General features: G+C 44.3%; 1 protein-coding gene across 2 annotated transcripts in view; it reads left to right on the top strand.

Annotated features, from left to right (window-relative positions):
* The window catches only part of MYT1 (myelin transcription factor 1), a 125,896-nt gene that overhangs the window by 33,565 nt on the left and 67,787 nt on the right, over window positions 1-24,544 (top strand). For both annotated transcript variants that reach the window (XM_039912926.1, XM_029071098.2), the window contains exon 2: window positions 10,933-11,033. The gene's annotated coding sequence lies outside the window, so the exon portion shown is untranslated. The remainder of the gene's footprint in view (window positions 1-10,932; window positions 11,034-24,544) is intronic.

Raw genomic sequence — 24,544 nt, 5'->3', positions numbered from 1 at the left:
TCTGCTATACTGCGCTCTCCCTCATCCATTCTGGAAGTGGAAGCACTTATGTACACATCCTTATACTCTTCCATTTCCCCTATCTGGAATTTAAAGCTTATCTTTACGTCTAGGCTGCGAGCTGCCAACTCTCTTGTACTGTACTCTTCCAAGTGCTTAGCAGCGTGGCCCAGTGGAAAGAGCCCGGGCTTGGGAGTCAGAGGTCATGGGTTCTAATTCAGGCTCCGCCACTTAGCTGGGTGATTTGGGGTAAGTCACTTAACTTCTCTGTGCCTCAGTTCCCTCATCTGTAAAAATGGGGATTAAGACTGTGAGCCCCATGTGGGATAACCTGATTACCTTGTGTCTCCCCCAGCGTTCAGAACAGTGCTTGGCACATAGTAAGCGCTTAACAAATACCACCGTTATCATTATTATTATTACACTGCTCTGCAAACAGGTAGCGCTTACTAAATATCATTGATTTGATTGAGGCCCTGCTCTGTTCAACTGCTTGAACCTTCAGAGAGTTGTAACGTCTTGTAGAGACCTGTTGTTGGTCCGGTGAAAAGAGCACTGTTCTGGGAATCGGTCATCCCGGCTTCAAATTCCAGTTCTTCCCGAAACTGAATAATGAGGACGAAGATCACACCTGCACTTTGAAAAGACTGCATCCCAGTCCCCCTAGTTGGGAGGGGGATCCTGCGAGGAGGAGATCCTGCGAGGTGGATCTCCTGGTCCCAGTGGGAACATGATGATAATGGTATTTGTTACTGCTTATTATGTGCTAAGCAGGGGGGCAGATGCAAGACAATCAGATGAGACACAATCCCTCTCCCTCTTGGGGCTCAAGGGGTCTAAGGAGGACAGATAATCCACGTTTTACAGGTGGGGAAACTGAGGCACAAAGAACTTTAAGGTCCGACGCGGCAGGTCTGTTCTCTTTCCACTAGATCATGCTGCTTCTCTATCAGGGATGGGTGAGAATGGAACTGTGTAGGCCACTGAGAGTAATTTTGGTATTTATTAAGCCCTTATTTTGTATTAAGCACTGTACTGAGCTCCAGGGTAGACACGAGATAATCAGGTCAGACAAGGTTCCTGTCCCACACAGGGCTCACAGCTTTAGTAGGAGGGAGAATACTTTTCTTCCATCAGTTTCCTTATCAACTGAAAATACCCTAAAATCTAAAACGGCTTTAAGTTTAATCACTCGACAGTTTCATTTTTAGAATTCTTTTAAAGTAGCAAAGCAACGTGGACAGTGCGATGTGATGATTCCAGGGCCTGCGTCTCCAGGACTTTACCTCTCCTTGGTCAGAGGAGACACTCAACGGGCAAAATAGCAGCTCTTAAGTTTTTTAAGACATGTGCTATTCCCACACTTCCTTTTTATTCTCAGTTTCCTCTTTTTAAAAATTCTAATCCTTTTCTCCTCCACCATGCTGGGGGATTTATTTAGACCTGAGTAGCGATGAGAAGTGGAAGAGAGAGATTGTGATGAAAAGTAGGACAGATTTTTTTTTCTTTCTTTAAAAGGCAAGATGCAAGTTTATGCTGCGATCAGAAGACCTGCCTTTTCGATATAGATGTGCAGCGCAGAGAGGCGAAGGAAAAAAGAGACACAAAGAGATAAAGAAACAATTGTCGGAAGCCCATTATATGTGAGAAATTATTGAAGTCAATGGGTGGTTTGCATGAGTAAGGACAGCAGAATTGGCCCACAGATACATAGTGCATATTTTCCGAGGAAGAAAAATAATAGCGCAGTTAACTGCTACTCTGTATTGTGTCCCTGGCTGGTAGCTGCTCCACATACAAACATAACATAAAGACACAAAGCTCTGTTAATTATCAGAAAGAATTGGCGGCCAAGTATCACCCCCATCCCTGGAACCCTAAAGTCTCAGCTGTGGCCGGCGACTATTGTTGACACATTCTGACATGGATTCTGGCAGCTATTCAGTTGCCAATGTTTATATTATTCCGGTTTTTATAAATCACCCACTCCCGTCTTCCGCTCCAGTCTCCTTGTGTGCAAAGAGAATAGCCTCTTTCTGTATTTCAGTTGATGGTTTCTTTGGTTCATGATTTTATATCTTCATTATTGGGCTGGGGTGCTGCTTTGGAGGATGAGGACAATAAGGCAGAAGGGAATGACAAGCGGTCAGAATGAATCCCAGAGTGATTTTTTTCTCCTGCAGAGTTTCACTGCTATGACTTCTTCTTGAACTGCCCCCAAAGTCAAGGGCTGTAGTAGGTACTTAAACCCGAATTCCCACTAGTAATGTTAACAATACTAATAATATCTGTGGAACTTAAGCACCTGCTATGTCCCACCTTTTGTCGCAGAAGACATCCACCTTCAAAGGAAGGTGAGAATGATCCACTAATACCAAGACCCGGAAACTCCACAGAGCGAAGCTTGAATTTCGGGAACCCCCCTCGGTGTCTGAGTGGTTGACCAACATTTTGCTGGTGTCTCTTCCCTGTTTCCTCGCTGGCCCATCGGGCCGTCATGGCCTGGAGAAATGAAAATTTCCCCATAGGAAGGGAGCCAGACCAGGTTTTGGAAACGATGAATCGGTTTCGTAGATTGGGGATGAATCGAATACTATCTCTCGTCATCTGGAAGCGATCAAGTCAACTGATTTGCAGACGATGGCTCACGGGGCAATTACCTACATCACAGAGCATTTACGTTGTTTGACAATTATGTTCTTACTCTGGGCTTTCCTTACTCAGTGACTTGAGCAGTTTGCTCTCCCACCTCTTATTGATGGGTAACTCGAGTGTTTGCCCATTCATCACCATATCAAACAAAAACTCCTCACTATTAACTTTAAACCATGCCATCCCTTTGCCCCCCTCCCACCACCTCTCCCTACTCTCCTACTACAACACAGTTCACACACTTCGCTCATCTACTGCTAACCTTCTAACTGTGACTTGATCTCTCCTATCTCATCGACCCTTCGCCCACATCCTGCCTCTGGCCTGGAGCGCCCTCCCTCCTCAGATCCGAAAGACAATTAGTCTCCCTTGCTTCATAGCCCTATTGAAGGCGTATCTCCTCCTGGAGGCCTTCCCTGACTAAATACCCCCTTTCTTCTTCTTCCATTCCCTTCTGCGTCAACTTCACTTGCTCTCTTTGTTCTTCTCCCCTCCCAGCCCCACAGCACGTATGTACATATCTGTAATTTATTTATATTGATGTCTGTCGCCCCACTTTTCAGACTGGAAGCTCATTCTGGGCAGAAAATGTGTCTGTTTATTGTTGAATTGTACTCTCCCAAATGCTTAGTACAGTGCTCTGCATATAGTAAGTGCTCAATAAATATGATTGAATGAATGAATGAATGAATAAATGAATGAATCTATCAATCATATTTATTGAGCCCTTACTCTGTGCAGAGCAATGTACTGGGCGCTTGGGAGAGTACTATCTAACAATATAACAGATTGATCAGTTAATCAATAGCATCGTGACCTAGTGGCAAGAGCACGGGCTTGGGAGTCAGAGGATGTGGGTTCTAATCCCGGCCCTGCCACTTGTCTGCTGTGTGACTTTGGGCAAGTCACTTCATTTCTCTGTGCCTCAGTTACTGCATCTGTAAAATGGGGATTAACACTGTGAGCGTCACTAGGAACATGCACTGTTTCCAACCTGATTAGCTTGTATTTACCCCAGAGCTTAGCACAGTGCCTGGCACATAGTAGGTACTTAACAAATACGATTTTTAATAAAAAGTTGAAGTGGTAATGGAGGGGGAAATGGGATGGAAAGATTAGACACGGATCAGCAAAGGCTTACCAGAAGAGATATGATTTCAAAAACAGTATAACCTTTCTGAATTTGGGAATAGCAAATCTGAATCCAAAGTGCTGCTGTGTCACCTGTACATCTTATTATTAATAATAATAATAGTATTTGTTAAGCACTTAACTATGTGCCTATCACCGAATGAAGTGCCAGGTTAGATACAAGATAATCAGGTTGGATGTAATCCCTGTTACACATGGGACGTACAGCCTACATACGAGAGAGGGCAAGTACTGAATCCCCATCTTGCATAAAAGGAAACTGAGGGCACGGAGAAGTAAGTGAGTGGCTTGCCCAAGGCCACACAGCAGGCAAGCGGTGAAGCCAAGATGAGAACCCAGACCTTCTTGGTTCTTTAGCCTCATCCATTCATTCATTCAATAGTATTTATTGAGCACTTACTATGTGCAGAGCACTGTACTAACTAAGCGCTTGGAATGTACAATTCGGCAACAGATAGAAACAATCCCTGCCCAGTGACGGGCTCATAGTCTAAACGGGGGAGACAGACGGCAAAGCAAAATAGAACAAGACAAAAACAAGACAACTTCACCAAGATAAATAAAATCAAGGGGATGTACACCTCATTAAGAAAATAAATAGGGTAATACATAATATATACAAATGAACACAGTGCTGAGGGGAGGGGAGAGGAGCAGAGGGTGGGGGGGAGGAGAGAGAAGGGGGAGCAGAGAGAAAGGGGGGCTCAGGCTGGGAAGGCCTCTCGGGGGAGGTGAGCTCTCAGTCGGGCTTTGAAGAGGGGAAGAGAGTTAGTTTGGCGGAGGTGAGGAGGGAGGGCGTTCCAGGGCAGCGGGAGGATGTGGGCCAGGGGCCGACGGCGGGATAGGCGTGAACGGGAGACGGTGAGGAGGTGAGAGGCAGAGGAGCAGAGTGTACACTGCCTCAGCCTCTTTGGGGTTCTGGCTGACCTCCCGGTGCACTTAAGGGGATGAAGGCTGCTCCTACTGCTTCTGCTTTATTGGGCTGGATTTCCCTATGAGGTGGGGAAGGAGGGAGGGCCGACCCGTAGAAGAAGAGGTTTCCTTTGTCCCTTCATGCCTTGTTTCTGTTGTATTATGGATGGTATTTGCCTTTCTTTTGACGTGTGGGGGAGGGAATCCTCCGAGCAGAAATGATGCAGCCAAGACAAAGTTTTAATAGTCTTTGGGATGAATAGAAATGGTAACAATAAGGAAAGTGTGGAAGGGAACACAGTTTCTTGTCAGATCATGTGTGATATAATCTGGCGTGGATGGTACCTTCAGGGAATCTGTAATACAGGTGAATAACCTGTAATTACCGTGCTATACTGACCTCCCATGTCAAAACACTGGGAAGAAGGAGAAAGAGGTATGTGAAAGACCTAGGAGCCAAGTCCCTTTGGGAAAAAAGATGTATCACTGCTATTTGACACTCTCAACATCTTTTACTCTCTGGTTGAAACTGAAAGAATAAGAAAGTGAGGACTGATCCCCTGATGGCTGGGATACCCTGCTGATAGAAATGGAAAATATCAGAATGAAAGAGATTGCCAAGGGTGATCCCTGGACATTTCCTGCCCTTATAAAATCACAGGTGGAGATGAAGGCCCTGGGTCCAGATGTCGTGAGATCCAGATTTGGGAATGAGATCCAGGGTTTCCAGCTTCCTTACACTGAACCTCCAAGAGCTAGAAAATCAATTTTTTAATCCATGGTCTCACCAATGTCTCGTCTTTAATGGGAATCGTGCCAGAATGACAGAATCCCTCAGGGCTTAGCCTAAACCAATCATTTCTACACTAATGTCCTCCCATCAGTCCCTCAAATGCTTACTTGGATAGGAGGGCATGGAGAGTGTCCTGTATATTTGTGTGTGTGTGTGTGTGTGTGTGTGTGTGTATGTATATTTTCACACCATCTGCAGATCAGGGTTCTGGAAATTTCCAAATAGATATGCCTGATCTGAGAAATTATCCAAGTTTTGAGGTTACTCCAATAGGGGATGGTTGATCAAGTCAGAGTTGAAGGAACCCTATCTAACCCTTTCCCTGTTGCTGTCAGAGTGGAACAGGGCTGTGGTAGGTCAAGTCATCTTCAACCTATTCTATGCTGCCGTTCTTGAGGATGCCAAGAACGATATGGAAACTGGAACCAGTATTCATTCCGATCCAGTGGGAAATTTTTCCGGCCCAGCATTTACAAACATTCTTTAGGCACTGGTTTAAAAACTGCCCTATGCAGATGTCTGTGCTCTGAGATACACAGGAAGACAGACAGGCGATTGAGTCACTTTACAAACGGAACATAACACTATGGTCCAGCGAGTCTGAAGAAAACAGAAGTCATGTACTCGTTTGCAACATGGAAACCCTACATACGACCAAAGATTTTCATCTGCAACGCAGAATGTAACATCAGACTCTGCTACTTAGGCAAGCTGCCCTTCGGTGATGTACAGATTAAGAGTTATAAGACGAACAGCATGCTCTTTGTAAGACTGAAAATCGGAGTGTTGCAACAGTAAGGTATGACGCTCCATACTAAACTGAAAGTCTCCAAGACAGTTTATCACGTCCAACCTTCCAGATTGCTGCGAAACCCTGGATCTACTAATGAAGACACCCTGAATTAACATCTTCAAACCATATACAACACCAAACGTAAGGACAAGGTTACCCACAATGAGGATCTTGGAAGACTATCAGCTCCCTGGCACTGAAACGATGCTCGGAACGACACGGTTCCTCTGAGTCGGACAAGGGATGAGAATGGAAGACCGTAAGCTATCTGAGCGGCTGATGAATGAGGAACTGAACAAGGGAGCATTGGAGGTCGAAGACAGATTAAGCATTTTAAATAGAGGGCGACGCTTGGCCTCAAACATCGCCCATGTGAAGAGCACTGAAGCAGATGGAACAACCTGTGGGACAGAAATCAGGAGATGGCTGCTCTCTGAGAGCAAAGACTTCAAGAAGATCCAGGCATAAGGAGGCAGAGTTAGCCCAGACAGATCCAACGTGGGGCGAACCCTCAAGTCTTCCTCTTCCTCCACTTCGAGTCAGTCAATCCATCAACGGTATTTATTGAGCACTTACTGTGTGCAGAGCACTGTACTAAGCACTTGGGACAGTACAGTACAACGGAGTCAGCAGACACATTCCCTGCCCACAACGAATTTACAGTCTAGAGGGGGAGACGGTAATTTCAATAAATAATTTATATTATCTGAAGAGTGTCTTGTTCCTCTGCCCAGCTTTTCCAAGCACTTAATACAATGCTTTGCACTCAGCAGGCACTAAATAAATAAATACCATCACTGCTAGCACTAGTACTTGAGAAGCAGCATGGCTTAGAGGAAAGAGCCCGGGCTTGGGAGTCAGGGGTCGTGGGTTCTAATCCTGGCGCTGCCACTTGTCAGCTGTGTGACTTTGGGCGAGTCACTTCACTTCTCTGTGTCCCGGTTTCCTCATCTGTAAACTGGGGATTCAAAATCGGTTCTCCCTCGTAGTTAGAATGTGAACCCTGATTGAGGCAGGGACTGTGTCGGACCTGAATACTTTGTATCTGCCCCAGCTCTTAGTACGATGCTTGGGACATAGTAAGCACTTAATAAAATACCACAGTTATTGCTGCTACTATGATCACTCTATAGCAGGGTGATTAGGCTTCTGAGTGAAAAAAATCAGCACTGGGGGCTTGGGAGTCGTAATAATTACGGTACTTGTTAAGCGCTTACTATGTTCCAAGCACTTTTCTAAGCTCTGGGGTAGATACTAGGTAAGCAAGTTGAACACAATCTCTGTCCCACATGAGGCTCACACTCTTAATCCTCATTTTACAGATGAGGTAGCTGAGGCCCAGAGAAATTAAGTGACTTGCGCAAGGTCAGACAGCGGACACGTGGCAGAGCCGGGTTTAGATCCCACGACCTCCGGCACGGAGAAAGGAGAAATGTAGCAACTTGCTTCTAACTGTAACTGTAGCCCGGTGAAGTCCTAGGAAATGTATTTCTGGGCCCCTAGGCTTAGAATATGGAGGCAGTGACAAGAACCATGCAATAAAACCAAACTAAGATACTTTGGCTTTTCCATAATGAAAGAAGGAGACTGACAATTGGCTCAATAAGCTTCTAATGGCATTTCTGAATATTGCTGCCAAGAAATTTATAGGGAAATTATCCTCCCGTTACGTTACGGTATAGTGCCCTCTCTATACGTGATTTGATGCTATTCAGATCTTGGGTATTGTTTGCTTTGATTAATTGCACAGTCCTATTTCCCAGGTGATTCGGTGCTTGTGATAGCATGCGTCTGACGGCCTGCCCCCTGTTATCCCTGCTCAGATCTGCTTAGGCCGCGACAGTGCCACATGGTGCGAGGGGTTGCCGCTTAGAGTGTTTGGTCAGAGCTGGAAGGCGTTGCTTGAGCAGATGTACAAGGTCCCAGGATGGGAATTGAAGCGCTCGCCAGGGCCGACGGAACCGAGTGAACCCAGCTGGGAAAGGAGCGGCAGGGAGAGCCGGAACAAACAGGGCTGGGGGTGGGGGATGGCGTGAGAAGGAGCAGTGAATTTCAAAGAATTGCGGTTGCCTTGGGAAGGCCGTCCGTAGGGATGGGAAGTGATGTGGGAGCCAAGGTAGAAGAGGGATAACGATCCAAATCCCCGGCTGGAGGGGCTGATTGGTTGTGGAATTCGGAAGGCCGAATCGGAAAAGTGAACCAGGATCTCCTTCTTCTCTTGCTGTAGTCTGAGCTGCAGTCAATCAAGTTTTTTTTTTTTCCCAAAAAATACACACATATTTGCCATGGCCTAGTGGATAGAACATGGGACTGGGAGTCAGAAGGACCTGGGTTGTAATGGTGACTCCACCACTTGTCTGCTGTGTGACTTTGGGCACGCCTCTTAACTTCTCTTCTCAGTTCCCTCATCTGTAAAATGGGGATTAAAACCACGAGCCCCATGTGGGACAGGGACTATGTCCAACCTGATTGACTCGTACCTACCCCAGGGCTTAGAATAGTGCTTGCCACATAGTACCTGCTTAACAAATACCATTATTATGGTTATTATTGTTATAATCATTTAAAACTATTTAAATGTGGGTGGGCATTTGTAGGGTGATTTTATTGGGGATTGAAAAAGTTCCTTGTGGGGTGGGGATTGTGCCTATCAGTGATATTGCACCCTCCCAAGCCCTTAATACCGTACTCTGCATAATGTAAGCGCTCAATAAAATTCACTGGCCAGTTCACATATTGTATTGACTCTCATTCTCTCCAGAGAAGGGAATAAGAATATTTCCCACTCTCTTTCAGATTCTGTCACAGTCTCTCTCTCGCTTTCTCTTTCCCCTCTTTCCAAAACTTCCTCCGTCCACCTAGAGAATCATTTCTCACTGGCTTCAAACCAGTGGTCGCTCTTCTCGGACTTCATACCAATGAGGGTGCAGAATTCCCCCACCCCAAGCCCCCATCCTCAAGGTAATTCTATCTCCTTATTTATTATTCCATCTTTCAGATGCTGAAAGTAAAAGCACTGGGAATCAGTCAGTCAATCAGTCGTATTTATTGAGCACTTGCTATGTGTAGAGCACTGTACTAAATGCTTGGAAGAGTACAATACAACAGAAATAGACACCTTCCCTGACCATAATGAGTATACAGTCTAGAGGGAGAGATAGATATTAATATAAATAAATAAGTAATTTATAATATGTAAAGATATATAAATGCTGTGGGAAATTAGGAGAGTTTTCTAATGTTGCCTGGGTTCTCGATTTGGATATTTCAACAATCACACTTTAGTATAGAATTAAGATGTGGTTCCTGATTTTCAACTTATTGTATTAAAGAATCAGGTTGGACAACTTCTGGCAATGCCTACCAGATCAGGAACATACCGTTGCTTATTTGGCTTCAAAAAGACTACATGCCTTCTCTTATCCTCAAGATTTAATGATCACCTGCATTCCTAATAAATTTTCTTGCCCACTAAATTTGCAGTGTCTTAGCATTCGATTTGCATGTTTTCAATAAAGCTCGAGAATTTTTCTTACGTATGGGATTCGTTACAGAATGTCGTGACTGAAGGTGGTGAAGGACCTTGCCCCGAGCTGAATAGGGGACAAGTGAGGGAGGTGGTGGGGAAGGAAACATTACATCTCAAATATGATACAAAAATAACGTGCAGCGGATAAACTGGAAAGAGCTACGATACACCTATCTCTGTACTCTCTGGAGACCGAATCCAGTTCCAAACAGAGAGTAAGATATTTGAAGAATAAAGAATAAAATTCAGGAGTATTCGTTTCCTATTTTTATTGTGGGTTACTTAATGACCTTCTTTTGAAATGCTGCTGTTGTAAAAAGACAGTTGTCATGGAAACGTGGAGTGACGTGCAGGGAATAGGTATACAATGCATTTCTTTGTCATGTCCAGCTGACGGGCTCATCCTCTGCTTAGATGTGTGAATTTATGTGAAGAATTAAATATTAACTGGATGCTTTGCCCTGGAGAGAGGCAGAAGCATAGATAGCAAAGATGGGAAGGGAGAAGGAGATGAGAGAGTATAAATAAAGGTATTCAGAAACTCCTGTGTAAGGCAGGGAACATACGGTCAAACCCAGAACAGTAGAACTTGGAACAAGTCCCTTTTTCCGCACTGTGTTTCAGTTCTCTTACCACGTGGAAGAGAACTGGCCCTTCCTGATTCCAAAATGGCCAGGCAGCTGCCCAGATAGGTGGCCACAGGCTCACACGCTTGGCCGGCTCGTCTCGTTTCTCCTTCTTAGATGCCTGCCCCCACCTACAGAAGGCTAGTTGCTAAGAGCCAGCCCAGAGTGGCTAAAAGTTCAGAACTGCATTCAGAAGGCCTCGTTGGCCAGAAGGATGATCTGACTGATCTTCTCACTGCAGTCTCTGTGGTGCACATCACTCTGCTCAGAGAGAGAAATGTTATGGGCCAATTATGGGGATTCCTGTTTGGGTCCAATTCTTCTCTGTGTCTGTCTCGTTTCAGGAATTCCAGCCCAAATTGGGAGGGAAAAGGAACAAAGAACAGATTTCTACCACCAAACCTGTTGAGTAATGAGCCAGAGGGCTCCGTGGTTTCTTTTCCTTTCTTGACACTGTATTTTTCTTAACCCTCAGAAAATGAGTTCCGGGGTGAGCTGTTGAGTCAGAGGTGGACACGTGGAGAAAAGATCAGCAGCTGTGAGACTACAAACAGCCTCCACAGCAGACACATCAAGGTGAGAGGCCAGGGCGGATTTGGTGGAGGCCAGGGAAGGACTGTCCGATCACTGAGTCATATTCATTTACCCTCCTGACACTAAACTGCGACATTGCCTAGCAGAAAGAACACCAGCCTGGTGGGTCAGAAGACCTGGGTTCTGACCTGGGTTCTAAAGCCTGACTTTGCCACTTGCCTGCTGCGTGACATTGGCCGAGTCAGTTCACTTCTCCGTGCCTCAGTTTTGTCATCTGTAGAAGGGGATTTCAATACCTGTTCTCCCGCCCACTTAGACTGTGAGCCCCATTTGCGTCATGTACTGTGTTCAACCTGATTATCTTGTATCTACCCCAGCCCTCGGCAGAGAGTAAGCCCTTAACAGATACCTTTATTATTTCCTACAGTCACAGATCGCCTGTGATAATTACTACAACTACTGTGACTATTACTATTAAGACCTCAAGCACCTCTAGACTGTAAGTTTCTTGTGGGCAGTATCGTACTCTGCCAAACGCTTATTACCGTGCTCTGCACACAGTAAACACTCAGTGAATATCATTAATTGATTCTTCTACTACACTACTGCTAATGATAGTGTTTACTAGGAGCTGATTACGTGCCGAGCGTTGTGCTGGGGTAGGTGCAAGATAATCGGATCTGACACAGTCACTGTCCCTCTCAGGGCACACAACCTAAGAGGGAGGAACATCAGGTAACCTTACCCCATTGTACAGATGAGGAAGCGGAGGCATAGAGAGGTTAAGTGACTTGTCCAAAGTCACACTGTAAGCAAGTGGCCCAGTGGGTACTTGAAGCCAATATCCTGACTCCCACTCCCATGACCTTGCCACAAAGCCCCACTGCTTCCAAGAAGACCCCTTTCTTTAAGAAATGCTTGAGAAAAATCTTCAGGCAGAGAGGGAAGTGCCTCAGAATAGCAGAGGAAAAATGCAGAATGTATTTAACCAGTCAGAGTGGAGAAACCTGGCAGTCATAAAAAGCAGCTGCCATCCAATCCCAGAATGTTTAAAATGAAAATGACTTTGAAAGGTCACCAAGTCCAACCCTCTGCCTCCAGACATCATGACTATACTAATTCATCATGGTGAAATGAGGATCTGATTTTTAACAACCTCTTTTACAGGAGACTGTATAACCTCCCTTGGCTACTCATTCCAGTGTTTCCCAACTATTGCTGTCAGGACGTTTTCCAGCCTAAGTCCCTCAGGGTACAGTCAGAGCCATTTCTGCTTGTTTTGCCCTTATCATCAATGAAAGATCAAGCCCAGTAACTTGACAACTCATACCCAACCGACTTCTGGATTAGAACGTTTCAGAAAACATGAAACTGGGCTTCTTTTTATGTCACTAGCATTTCTTTCTTTATTTTAGCTTTATGGAGCTTGCAGATTCATGAGAGCTGCATGAGGGATTTTGGCAATGGGGTATCCCCCACCAATCAATCGATCATATTTGTTGAGCAATGACTATGTGCAGAACACCCTACGAAGCACTTGGTAGAGTACAATACAACCGAATTAGCAGACATGTTCCCTGCTCATAAGAAGCTTATAAAGGGGTAACAGACATTAATATGAATAAATAAGTAATTCGTAATATATAATTTAAAGATATGTACATAACTACTGTGGGGATCTGGGTGGGGACAATATCAAGTGTCCAGAGGTCACAGATTGAGATGTATAGATGACGCAGAAGGGAAAGTGCATCGGGAAAAAAGAAGGTTTAGTCCTGTAGTTTATTTGTACTGCTGTCTGTCTCCCCTCCTCTAGACAGTAAGCTCATTGTGGGCAGGGAATGTGTCTGTTGATTTTTGAATTGTACTCCCCCAACCGCTTAGTACAGTTCTCTGCACACAATAGGTGTTCAATAAATATGATGGAATGAATGAACTTTCTGGGTTCACCTAGGTACGTGGGTTTTGAAGGCAGGGTAGGCTTCAGGGTTCTCTTTAGAAGGCACTTCTTTTGAGTAAGATGTTAGAAATCTAGGTCCAAGCTACAAGCAGAATGAGAAGCCTCTAAAGATCCTTTGGCTAAGGGAATTTTTTTTACTACACATTGTTCAAATTTGTATTTGAGAACTGAAATATTTGGTAGAATTGAGATCGCAGTGGTGACTTGTGAGGTGCCAGTCAGACCGAAACTGAGGCCATATGAGATCTTTCTCAGAGAGCATGTTCACCAAATCCAACCTTGGCATATTTAAAATGTTTGAGATACTCCAGGTTTTCAAATCCACATAACGATTCTGTTTATTTGACCATCAGCCCCTCCCAACAGCTGTATTTTGGGCATTTGGGTACCGTTACCCAGATTCATCTGGGGATACAGGAAGGGATTTGTCAGTAGAAACAAAGAGTGATGAGAAAGGAAGAATGGGCTGAGGAGGGAAGGCTTAAATAGAATATGCTGAAGCAGACTGAAGAAAGGGAAAGAACCAAGGTACATCGACAGAGGAACACCATCATTCTCGGTGCATCTCGGGAATGCTCTGATCATGAATGATGAGTAGAGAAGACGAAGGTGTGCAGTTGAAACTAAAGAAATTAGAACTCCAGGTAGAATTTCACCTTACAGGTCTCAAATGGGATCAAAAGGGTGATGGGTAAGGTTGCTCTTTTCATAAATACAAGTGAAATGGCAGTCCTAGACTCTGGAGGCCTCTACTGACAAAGCTTTTGTATTCAGGCTGAGTTTGAAGCCCCGGTCCCTTTCAGTGTAAGCCACTGGGGGCTGTTAAATTGCTGAACAGGTTATTGAATGACATTTTAATGACATAGCGAATAGAGTGTCCATGAAAAGCTTGGGAGTGTTTTATGGGACTTGCTCACAGGGTAGCCCTGAGGCAAAGCTGTAGAGAGCTTATCCATTTTGTAAGGCACAAGGAGGATGCCAGCTCCTTGTGGCATTCAGTTTGTCAATTCACTGTGTTTATTAAAGGTTTACTATGGGCAGAGTACTGTGCTAAGGGATGGGAGAGTACAATGGAGTGAGTAGACACGGTCCCTCTCCTCAAGGAGCTTACATTCTAATGAGAAAGATAGACACAAAATAATTTTCTGATCAGAAGAAAGAGAAAAAGTGTGATATGTACGTGAGTTAATACGTACAGTAACAGGGTTTATAAAATATATACATAAGGGCTATGGGAGGTTGTGAGTTCATAAGCGCTCAGGGACATAAACATACTTCGATGACAAGGGCTATAAGATCTGAGGAGAGTAGAAACTAATCTGGAAAGACTCCTTGGAGGATATGGGATTTCTGGAGAGCTTTAAGGATGGAGAGATTGGTGGTCTGTTGGATTTGAATGGGGAGGGAGTTCTAGATAGAGATGTGGGCAAGTGGTCAGCGGTAGGAGAGAAGAGAACTTGACTTAGTGAACAAGTTAGCTTGGGAAGAGTGAAGAGCAAGCTGGGGTACAGTAAGACAAGAGAGTGGATGTCAGAAGGAGACAGTTGATTGAATTCCTTAAAGCCAATGTTTATGAGTTTCTATATGATGAAGAAAGGAGTGGGGACTCTTGGAGGTTTTTGAGGAGTTTGAAGACTTGTCCATAATGACATTTTAGAAAAGTAATTCAGACAACAAAATGAAGTATGGCCAGAAGAGGGAAGGGACTAGAGGCAGGAACACCAGTGAGGAGGCCGATGCAGTAATCAAGCCAGAAAATAAGTGCTCGGACCAGTCTGATGGCCTTTTGGATAGAAAAGGAGTGAACCTGGATTTGGCAGTACTGAAAGAGTGTAGAATGAGGAGAGAACGAGACACAGATAAAAACCTCAGGAGCACACACAGTTAAAAAATGATAAGCACAGAAAGAGCAGCCAGAGTGGTAAGAATAGACCCAGGAGAGAAATGTGCTACTAAACAAATGTTAGATAATGTTACCAGGAGAAGGGAGCGATCCATAGTTACAAAGGCAGATGAGAGATTGAGGAGGATTAAGACAGAGCTCAAGGAGGAAGCTACAGGTGACCTTGGAGACAGCAGTCTCAGTGGAGGGAAGGCAGAAGTTGGGTCAGTGGAGTGGAAGCATAAACTGGATTGCTAGAGGGTCCAGATGAAAACTTAGGAAAGGAAATTCAGGCAATAGGTATAGAGGATCCCCTAAAGAGTTTAGACAAGAAAGGGAGGAGTGAGGTGGGACGATAGCTGGAGGGTATAGTGGGATCCAGAGATGATTTCCTTAGACTAGAGGAGAACGGGACATATTTGAAGGGAGAGTAGAAGGAACCATTAGAGAGTTGAAGTTGCTAGTCAGAAAGTTAAGAAGAGTGGGTGCAAGTTGTTTTTGTTTTTTTTTTTTTACCAGTAAAAAAGAAATGGGGCTGAAGTGCTTCTTGAGAAAAATGGAGGAGAGGAAGCATTTGCCATAAATCTTTGTTTGAATGAAATTCCTGGGCTGAGAGTGCCTGGATTTTTCAGTAGACCAAAGTAGAATCATGAAGTCAGAGCGAAAGAAGGGACTTCAATAAGGAGATCTCCCTATTTCCAGGCAGGATTCCTGCCAAACTGTCCAAAATGTTTAACTACCTACATTTTTATGACGTGTCCAGAGAAGAACGCATCTGGCCCAGGAAAGTCAAATTCCTGTTGTTACCACTATCACGTTAGGGTAACAGAACCGTCCTGCTAGGTAATCATTACTGAAGGGACCACACTCCAGGATCAGGGCTTATCATTTATTATCTTTATTAAAACTCCCCCACGGGCCAGAGATGCCAAGATGCACCATCCCAGAATAACCCAGTAGACGGACACCTTTGCGGCCAAAGCTCGTGCCTTTTAGAGCCAAGGAAATCCAAACTCCCAAATGCTTCCCGAACTCCTCCCCTTAGTTACCAGCCCATCAAACAGGACTTTAGGATGAGCTAGGTCCTTCTTTCTTTTGATGATTCTGTGCGGGATCCTCTTCTCAAGGAAATTCCTCTTCTGATGCTGTAAACAGTTCTAATTCTTAGGCCATTTTTTTATCGTATGTGGGAACCCTGTCCTTGAGAGACCCTTGTTTTAGTAGTGATTACTGTGGCATTCGGTAAGCACTTATTATGTGCCGGTCACTGTTCTAAGTGCTGGGATGGATACGAGCAAATCAGGTTGGACAGAGTCCCTGGCCCACATGGGGCTCCACAGTCTTCATTCGCATTTTACAGATGAGGAATTGAGGTACAGAGAAGTGAAGTGACTTGCCCTAGATCATGTATCAAACAAGTGGTGGAGCTGGGATTAGAACCCAGTCCTTCTGACTCCCAGGGCTACGTTCTATCCATTTGTTCATGCTGCTTCCCAGCACGTTTCGATGCTAGTGTGTGTAAACCTTCTCAAGCAGTTCCAGTGATGATCAGATTGTCTTCCCTGGACGGATGCAGCCTCAGTGAGGGTATCTTGCTGCCCTTATTCTGCATTTGGCACTCCATGTGCCCAGTGGCCCCCTGGACCACTGGTAAGGCCTGCCTGGCGAATGGCCCGTCCCTTCTGCTGTGTAAAGGTGCTGTGGCGAGACGGGATCCCAGAGAGCAGCCTTGCTGGTCCGCTTCCCTCATACCGAAGATTGCTGTACTGTTGCTCCGTAACATTAGGGGTGGGTAAATATTATATTTGCACTGTAAGTTTTATCAAATGAAAACTGACAGTGCAGCTTCATTAGGATGCTTATTATACAGCTGTAATTTTTAATTTGGGGTTTGGGTGAGCTGTGATCTCACATTTAAAGATGTCAAGGGAAAGCCTCCCAAGGCGTGAGCTAAAACTCACCGCACGGGGCATCCTTTCCATAAAGCAGCGAGGAAGCCAACAGCAACTGCTAGTTTATTCAGCTGCCAACAGCCCGATTAATGGATGGAATGCCAGGAGGATTTACATCAAACAGTGGGAAGGACCCTTCGGGGAGAGGGTGAAGCCACAGGGTGGGACTGCTGTAACAGCTAGGAGCTGCAGGACCACTTCAAAGTTTTCAAGATGGACTTGCCTTTTTGATAGCAGATGGGGTTCGAGGTGGTAGAAAAAATCTTTTCAGGGGATCTAGAAGCCTACAGGCTGCCTGGATTTAATGTTGGATTGAAAAATATATTCGATTTTGTGATAAACTCAGATATTTTTCACCCAGATATGGAACCACAGTGAAGCCAGCAAAGAAGGGAGAAAGGTGATAAACCAGGACACAGATCTGGAGACCTGTAAACTGGGCAGTTTAGGGGCTGTCCAGAGTCTGTGGGAGCCTCTGTTGAAGGAGAATTTTAGGAAAAAATAGAGTGGAAAAGCCTTTTATTTGGGGAGAAGCATAGCCATGTGGAAAGAGCATAGGCCTGAGAACCAGATCGGGTTCTAACGCTGGCTCATCCAGTTTCCTGTCATGTGACCTTGGGCAAGGCATTTTACTTCTCTGTGCCTTAGTATTCATATCTGCAAAGTGGGGATAAGATACCTGCTGTCCTTCCCCCTTAGACTACAAGCCCCATGTGGGACAGGGACTGTGTCATATCTGGCCGCATGGTGTCTACCCCAGTTCTTACTAAGGTGCTTGACACATATGAAAAGCTTCACTATTATCACAATTATTATTGCTATTATTATTACTATTATTATTGCTTAGTGTGCTTAAGACAATGTTTCCCACTACAGTTCAGACCATGGAGATCACTTCTGTAAAAATTAATATGTAATTAATAGCAACAGTAAACTAAGAGACCATGGTTGGGATTCTTCCCCCCCTTTCCTTTCTTTCCTTGGGACAAGGTGCCGGTCGAACGCACTACTCATGAAAACACAGGCTTAATAGCTGCGATTAGAAGCAGGGATCAGGCACAATTCCTCTAGGTGGGTTTGGCTAATGCATCTCAATCTCGACCTCCAAGTCCCCCTGCAGTACCTGTCCCAGACCCCTCCCGCGCAGGGCCTGTCAATCCCTACAAATTGCGCCGTGACTCAGTAATACGGACAAATGACCCCTTGAGATTCAGGTGCGAGCACCGCACGTCCTTTCCGAAATTGATTGACGTAAAACATCTTTCGATCCCGGGTCTGTAGAGATGAAAAGAGCCTGAATGGGACCTCCTACATTACTTTATTCTTCTGTTCTGGGTTTTACAATAATTTAATTGTCAGGCATTCCTACCAATGGAGCTACAATGATAGGATTTGTGTGCATGAGGGGACATGTGTGTGTCACACACATGCAGATGGAGAAGCAGCGTGGTTTAGTGGAGAGAGCCTGGGCTTGGGAGTCAGAGGTCATGGGTTCTAATCCCAGCTCCACCACTTGTCAGCTGTGTGACCTTGGGCAAGTCACTTTATTTCTCCATGCCTCAGTTCCCTCATCTGTGAAATGGGGATTAAGACTGTGAGCCCCACGTGGGACAACTTGATTACCTTCTCTCTACCCCAGCGCTTAGAACAGTGCTTGGCACATAGTAAGCACTTAACAAATACCATCATTATTATTATGGTTATTATTATCGATCCTTACACGTTAAATTCTGAAAGTCTAAGATATTTTTTCCAAGAAGGATTATTAGCTGTCTGACATTGGCCTCAGTGAAAAGATGTGAACTCTCCCGGTCATGGCCTTTGACCCCCAAGCTGAACTGACTCTCCTGAGGACTTTGCAGCATCCTGCAAACCCAACGAAGACATTCTCGGTCCTGGTGTCCAATGTTTGACCAAGGCTCTTCTAATGGGTGAGAACTGGCTCTTCTCTATTTCCCACTCAGTAAAGTGAGTGGATCCCGGCTCTTCGGAGGGCCCTCTTCTCTACTGCAAAATGGCCATCAAGGGAGAAATACCAAAAACTAAACAAAAAGCCACCCAAAGTGGTGCTGAGATGCTTGTAGTGGAGCAACAGACAGTTGAACAATCTGCTCCTTCCTCCTCTGCTTTGGTTTCTGCTGGCCCAAGTGGGCTTTTTTTACAACCCAGGAGAGAAATCACACCATTTATTTTATTGTATGTTTTGCTCGTGACTCTTTTTCATAAATACTGTGTCAGATATGAATTCTAGGAGCTCACTTAATTCATCCTCCTCCCCAATATTCTATCCTTGACGTCCCCTTCCTCCCAAGCCTTGAGAAAAAGCTCCGGAATGGAAACTATGTTCCCTATTCTTCCAGTGCCCCACATGGATTCTAGACCAGACAACTGTCTCTAAATATGTTTGTTTCCTCAGAGCGCTGGGGCTATTGAATATACATAGAGTATTAACGCTGACCTTGGGGAATTTCAGCGTGGCCTTGATGATATATTTGCATAGAGCTGTCAAAATCACATCTTGGATTCCCCCTGCTTGAGTGGATGACTGGTATATACAGAACCTCAGATTTTAATGTTTGTAAATAAGGCAGGGTAGGCATAATTTTAAACAGGTTCAAACCTTCCTGTTTAATATGCATTTTGTATTTTGAAGCCTTTTTTGTACCGATAGGTTGGAGGGATGGGAGGAAAGGGACTTACAGATAAGCAGTTGAAACTCCAAGCCAAAAAGCAAGCTTAAGCATCTTAACAAATACTATATTATCTCAACAGAAGCAAGCTCAAGTACTTCATAAACCTTTTTTCAGCAGTTTGTTGTTGGTGAGCTTTCTTTAATATAATTTTAAAGAGTTTTCTTTTATCATATCATGTTAGCCAGGGTCACACTGCCTTGTAGTTTGAATTCAGGTAGCTTCTTTGATGGGTTCATCCACTTTCATCAGTCAGTCGTATTTATCGAGCACTTGCTGTGTGCAGAGCACTGTATGAAGCACTCATCCAGGTCTAACCCTTCCAGGAAAGAATTGAAGGGAATTAACAAGCAGTTTGACCTAGTGGAAAGAGCACAGGTCAAGCCTGGAAGTCAGAGGACCTGAGTTCTAATCCCAACTCTGTCACTTGGTTGCTGTGTGACTTTGGGCAAGTCACTCCACTTTTCTATGCCTCAGTTTCCTCATATGTTTAATGGGGATTAAGACTGCAAGCCCCTTGTGGGATGGGACTGTGTCCAAACCAGTCATCTTTTATCTACCCCAGTGCAGTTAGTATAGTGCTTGGCACATGGTAAGCACTTAACAAATACTCTTGTTTTATTATTACTATTATTATAATATACTTCTCTAAAAAGCCAGAAATATAATTTCAGCTTTTCTCAGATTATGAAAAACACTTCATCCCATTACCCCTTTGAACATGCCGGCAGCAGGAAAATTTTACTCGGGATTCAGAATCTTATATATGGGCAGTGTAGAAGACATTCTAATCCCTTGCAAGTTTTATTTTGTGTGTATGTGAGTGTGTGTGTGTTTAGAAAGGGAATAACTCTCAATGCTACAAATATTAAGTACAGCAATACAACACGGGACAACCTTTTTGTGTCCCCATTGTGTCGGGATTGTGGGTGTCACATTGGTCTTTCCATCATACATGAACTTCACCATCAGTGCTGTCTTCTTCGAATTTGAAGGAAAATTGTTCTATGAAGAGAAAGAAAGAGAGACAGGAGAGAGAGAGAGAGAGAGAGAGAGAGAGAGAGAGAGAGAGAGACTGCACAAGCAAAAGAGCCAGAGAGAACAAGTAACATTCAGATGTTTACAGAATGCTTAGGGAATGTGTTGGACAGTAGTTTTGAAAACTCTGTGTGATTCATTTTGACAACAACTAGAATTGGTTGGAAGGCAAGTGCCTTCAGTTGTCTTTGTTCTATGCTCCCTGTACTGTTCTGGAAATCAGTCGCACATGGTTCTTCCCAAAAAGGGACCGTAAGGAGTTATGGCTGGGTAGAACTAGGAAGCTGATGCCATTAGAACTATTTAGTATTAGTTTATAATTACAACCAATTCTCAATTATCCATTGAAATGGGAGTCGGGGATAGCATGGATAATTGAAATCCACAGAAAATACTGAACCTTCATTTCAGCAAGATAGTTTAATCTCCTTCCCCATTAAACCTTTTTCCCAGGGGCACTAAAAAGGATCAAAATTGTCCAAGTTGAATTACGCATTCTTTCTTTCCCTGCCTACCCTCTGGCGGAGGGGCTAATGAACAGTAAAGTGGACAAAATGTGGGAAGCAGGAGTCACTCAGGAGAAGCTGAGAGCTTAATTCTTACAGAAACTGGGCATTTGATATTTGCCCCACCCTTTGCTCTGTAGCATTTGTGTACTTATCTATGAATTATATATCATAAATTGTTTATCTTAATTTGTGTCTTCCCCTCTAGACTGTATGTTCATTGTGGTCAGGGAACATGTCTAACAACTCTGCTGTAGTGTACTCTCCCAAGTGCTCAGTACAGTGCTCTGCACGTAGTAAGCACCCAATAAATATCACTGATTTATCATCAATCCCTGAATAGGTGAGAGTTGACTGTAGCTCAGAACAATGATCCTGGCTTTAACTTGACAAGTGTTCAGGTGGGGGAGGGTGAGAGAGCCTGGTGGTACTTTGGGAGAAGGGAGAGAGTCATCCTAGCAGAGTCCTTCTCTCCATTCTGAGGTTTAATTAACCTATCGATAGTATTTACCTAGAACTTCTTCTCTGCAGACCACTGTACTAAGCACTTCAGAGAATCCGGAAGAGTTAGTAGATCTGCTTCCTGCCCTCAAGGAACTTTCAGTCTGATGGGAAAGTCAGACACCAAAATAAATTACAAGTAGGGGACGTAATAAGAGTATTTAAATATATGGGTGTACAAGTAACAAGGGAAGAGGGTCGAGAATCTAAACGCTTAGGTGACACAGAAATGCATAAGCGGCAGTTGTGGGGAGTTGGGCGGTCGTTATGGGGGGAAATGAGATTTATATGAGAAATCATCCTGTAATTTCAGAAGGGCACTAGTAGAGGTAGCATTTCCCGAGCATCCACTTGGTGTGCTTGGAAAATACTGAATAACGGAATGACATGTTCCCTGCCCATGCGGAACTGGAGCAATGGTCTGCTGGATGTGAAGGGGAGAAAATTTCAGGTGGAAGGGAAGGCATGAGCAAGATGTCAGCAGCAAGCAAGACGATGACAAGGCCAGGCGAATAAAACGGGTGAGGTTGAGGAGAATCCCGTCTAGAAGTCTGGGAGGGAAGCAACTGTAAGCAATATGCTTGAACTGATGGATTCACCTGTATCGGCTGTCTTTTTAGCTAAAGGCAAGGCCTGTCATTGACTCCTTGTGGAAAAGAGAGAAGGTATAACACCATGGACTTTGTTGAACCGGTTATCTATAGACCATAAGCTCATTATGGGCAGGGAATGTGTCTACTGAGAGCACTGTCCAGTGTTCTGCACACAGTTAGTGCTCAGTAAATACCACTGATTGATTGATTCTAGCTGTTGTAGCTGTTCTAGGATAGCTTCTGGCAGAATTCAAGGACAGGGAATATTGCATCCCCTTATGTTACACTTCCTATATTAGCCTCTCCAGGAACAACTCCAGGCTCTATTAAATAGCCACAAAACACGTTGGGTCTCAGTAGTAATTAGTTTCCTCTTCCATAACATACCCATGTTTGTCAACCGCAGAGGTAAAGGAAAGCTTTCCTTTCAGAAAGATGTCAGGGACAAGGTTAAGTGGGAGGCTGAACAAAGTCCCAGATAAACCCTCCCATTGTGTAGCTCTCAGGAATGGGGAAAATGCAGTCAGTGCAGATTTCAGAGGAAAAGTGCACGATTTTAAGACAAATGGAGATCCTTTGCTTGAGAGCTGGTAAGACCTCTTGCAACAGAGACCAACTTACAGACACCTCCAGCCCCGAGAGACACAGATAGAAGGATGCCACCTTTCTCCTTTAAAGAGAGCATGCTAAAACAAGTTTAGCTGTTTCTCTTTGTTCATTTCTTTTTGTGTTCTGGCTTCTGATTCAGAGCTCACATCATGGTAATACTTCCCCACTAACAGACTAATATGGGGTCCTTCTGGGAGCAGAAGGATGGCAGCTTATTTCATTTGCTTTGTTGGTCCCTGAGTTCGTAAATTAGTCAGCGTCAGTGAAATCAGTACTGGCAAATGCGATACACAGATGGGTTTTAAAAAATAGGTTAGTCTTTGTAGACCGGCAGGGAGCCGGAGAAAGGCGGACATATCTTAAAAGTCTCATATGATTAACTCTGGCTTGTCTTAAAAAAAAATGAGAGAGAAAGAGAGAGAGAGAGACCGACCACTTTTGAATGGGACTAATGAAACATGTTAAATGGCTGGATAAAGAAACAATTATCTACTGTTAAACTGTGTTGCAAAACATGATGTATTTGCATTAGTAAATTATCACCGACTGCCTCCTCTACCCACCTCCCCCACCAGACTTTTAAGTGGCTTCTGTTGAAGACAGAACTCTTGAAATATTAATTAGAGTAAAGACATGATTTAAAGAAGATAGAAAATGTGTAATACATGACCTAGATGGCAGAATTCCATTGACGGGCATATCCTGGGCCTTTGAATAGAGAAAATGCAATCACCGCTCTTGAAAGACACTGCCAAATTCCATTTCCACTTAAGGCCGGAGGATGATGTTGGATAGTCCGACTACCTGTTCTTCGGGCTATTTAAGTCAGGGTTGGAAGCTAGACCACTGATATTACACTCCCGTGCCGTAAAACCCCGCCTGACCATGGAGAGCATGGGATGCAAGGTCTTGGCCGAGTCCATATGGTCTACCCACTAGATAACTTTCTGAAAATTGTGTTGGTAAAATGTGTCATGGAGGGGGGAACGTAACCCGTTAGATTCAGGAAATCAGTCCCTCCACTTGCACCTTGGGGAATCCGGTTCCAGTTCCAACTTGGCACAGACTTGCTGAGTGAGCCTAGGCCAGTCACTTAACCTGTCTGGGCCTTAGTCTCTCCATATGTAACAATGCAAAGATTAATACTTGCCCCTGCCAACTTCGCAGAGTGACGGAGAGGACAAGAGAGAATATATGTGAAGTTATTTGGGCCTCTTTGAGGAAGGCGGCTATTAATTTTCTCTCTTCTGCACCACCCACAGTCAGTGGATGCTAGCTACTTTTGTAGCAGAGCGCAGTTTCAAACAACTTAGAAATCAAAAGTTTCCATGCTCTTTTGTTGATGTCCCAAGTCATCTAGTTCTTCAAAAATCCCCCCAGATAGTCAAAAGACTGAGTTTTCATCCTGCAGTTTCTTCTTTAAATCAAAGCTGCAGGCCCCGAAGAGAAGAAGCGCTTGCTTATTGACCATTTGATGCAGATAAATTGCAAATGGAAAGGTGCTCTGGCAAATGAATGCCACAGCTGTTAGCTTCATCAATAGAAGCTAGCAGTTTGCAAGCAGCGCCTATTACGCTTCTCTGCAACCCTCTCTATTCTCTGCTTTTTGAATAATTTATCTGCAGGAAATCCAAATTGCCAAGGCCCGCTTTAAACCAGCAGAATTCTTGCCAATTTCCCTGGGAAAACTGACAAAAAAAAGAGCTATAGATTGCATTTCAGCTGAACACAGGCGCCTGGCAATCAAACATATTAGCTCTCTTGTGCAGCATGCATCGGAAGGCATTAGCGATCTAGTGCAGAGCACGGCACTTTTGAAAGA

Source organism: Ornithorhynchus anatinus, chromosome 8, assembly GCF_004115215.2.
Source record: "Ornithorhynchus anatinus isolate Pmale09 chromosome 8, mOrnAna1.pri.v4, whole genome shotgun sequence".
Taxonomy (NCBI): Eukaryota; Metazoa; Chordata; class Mammalia; order Monotremata; family Ornithorhynchidae; genus Ornithorhynchus; species Ornithorhynchus anatinus.
This window is presented reverse-complemented; position numbering and strand designations above follow the sequence as displayed.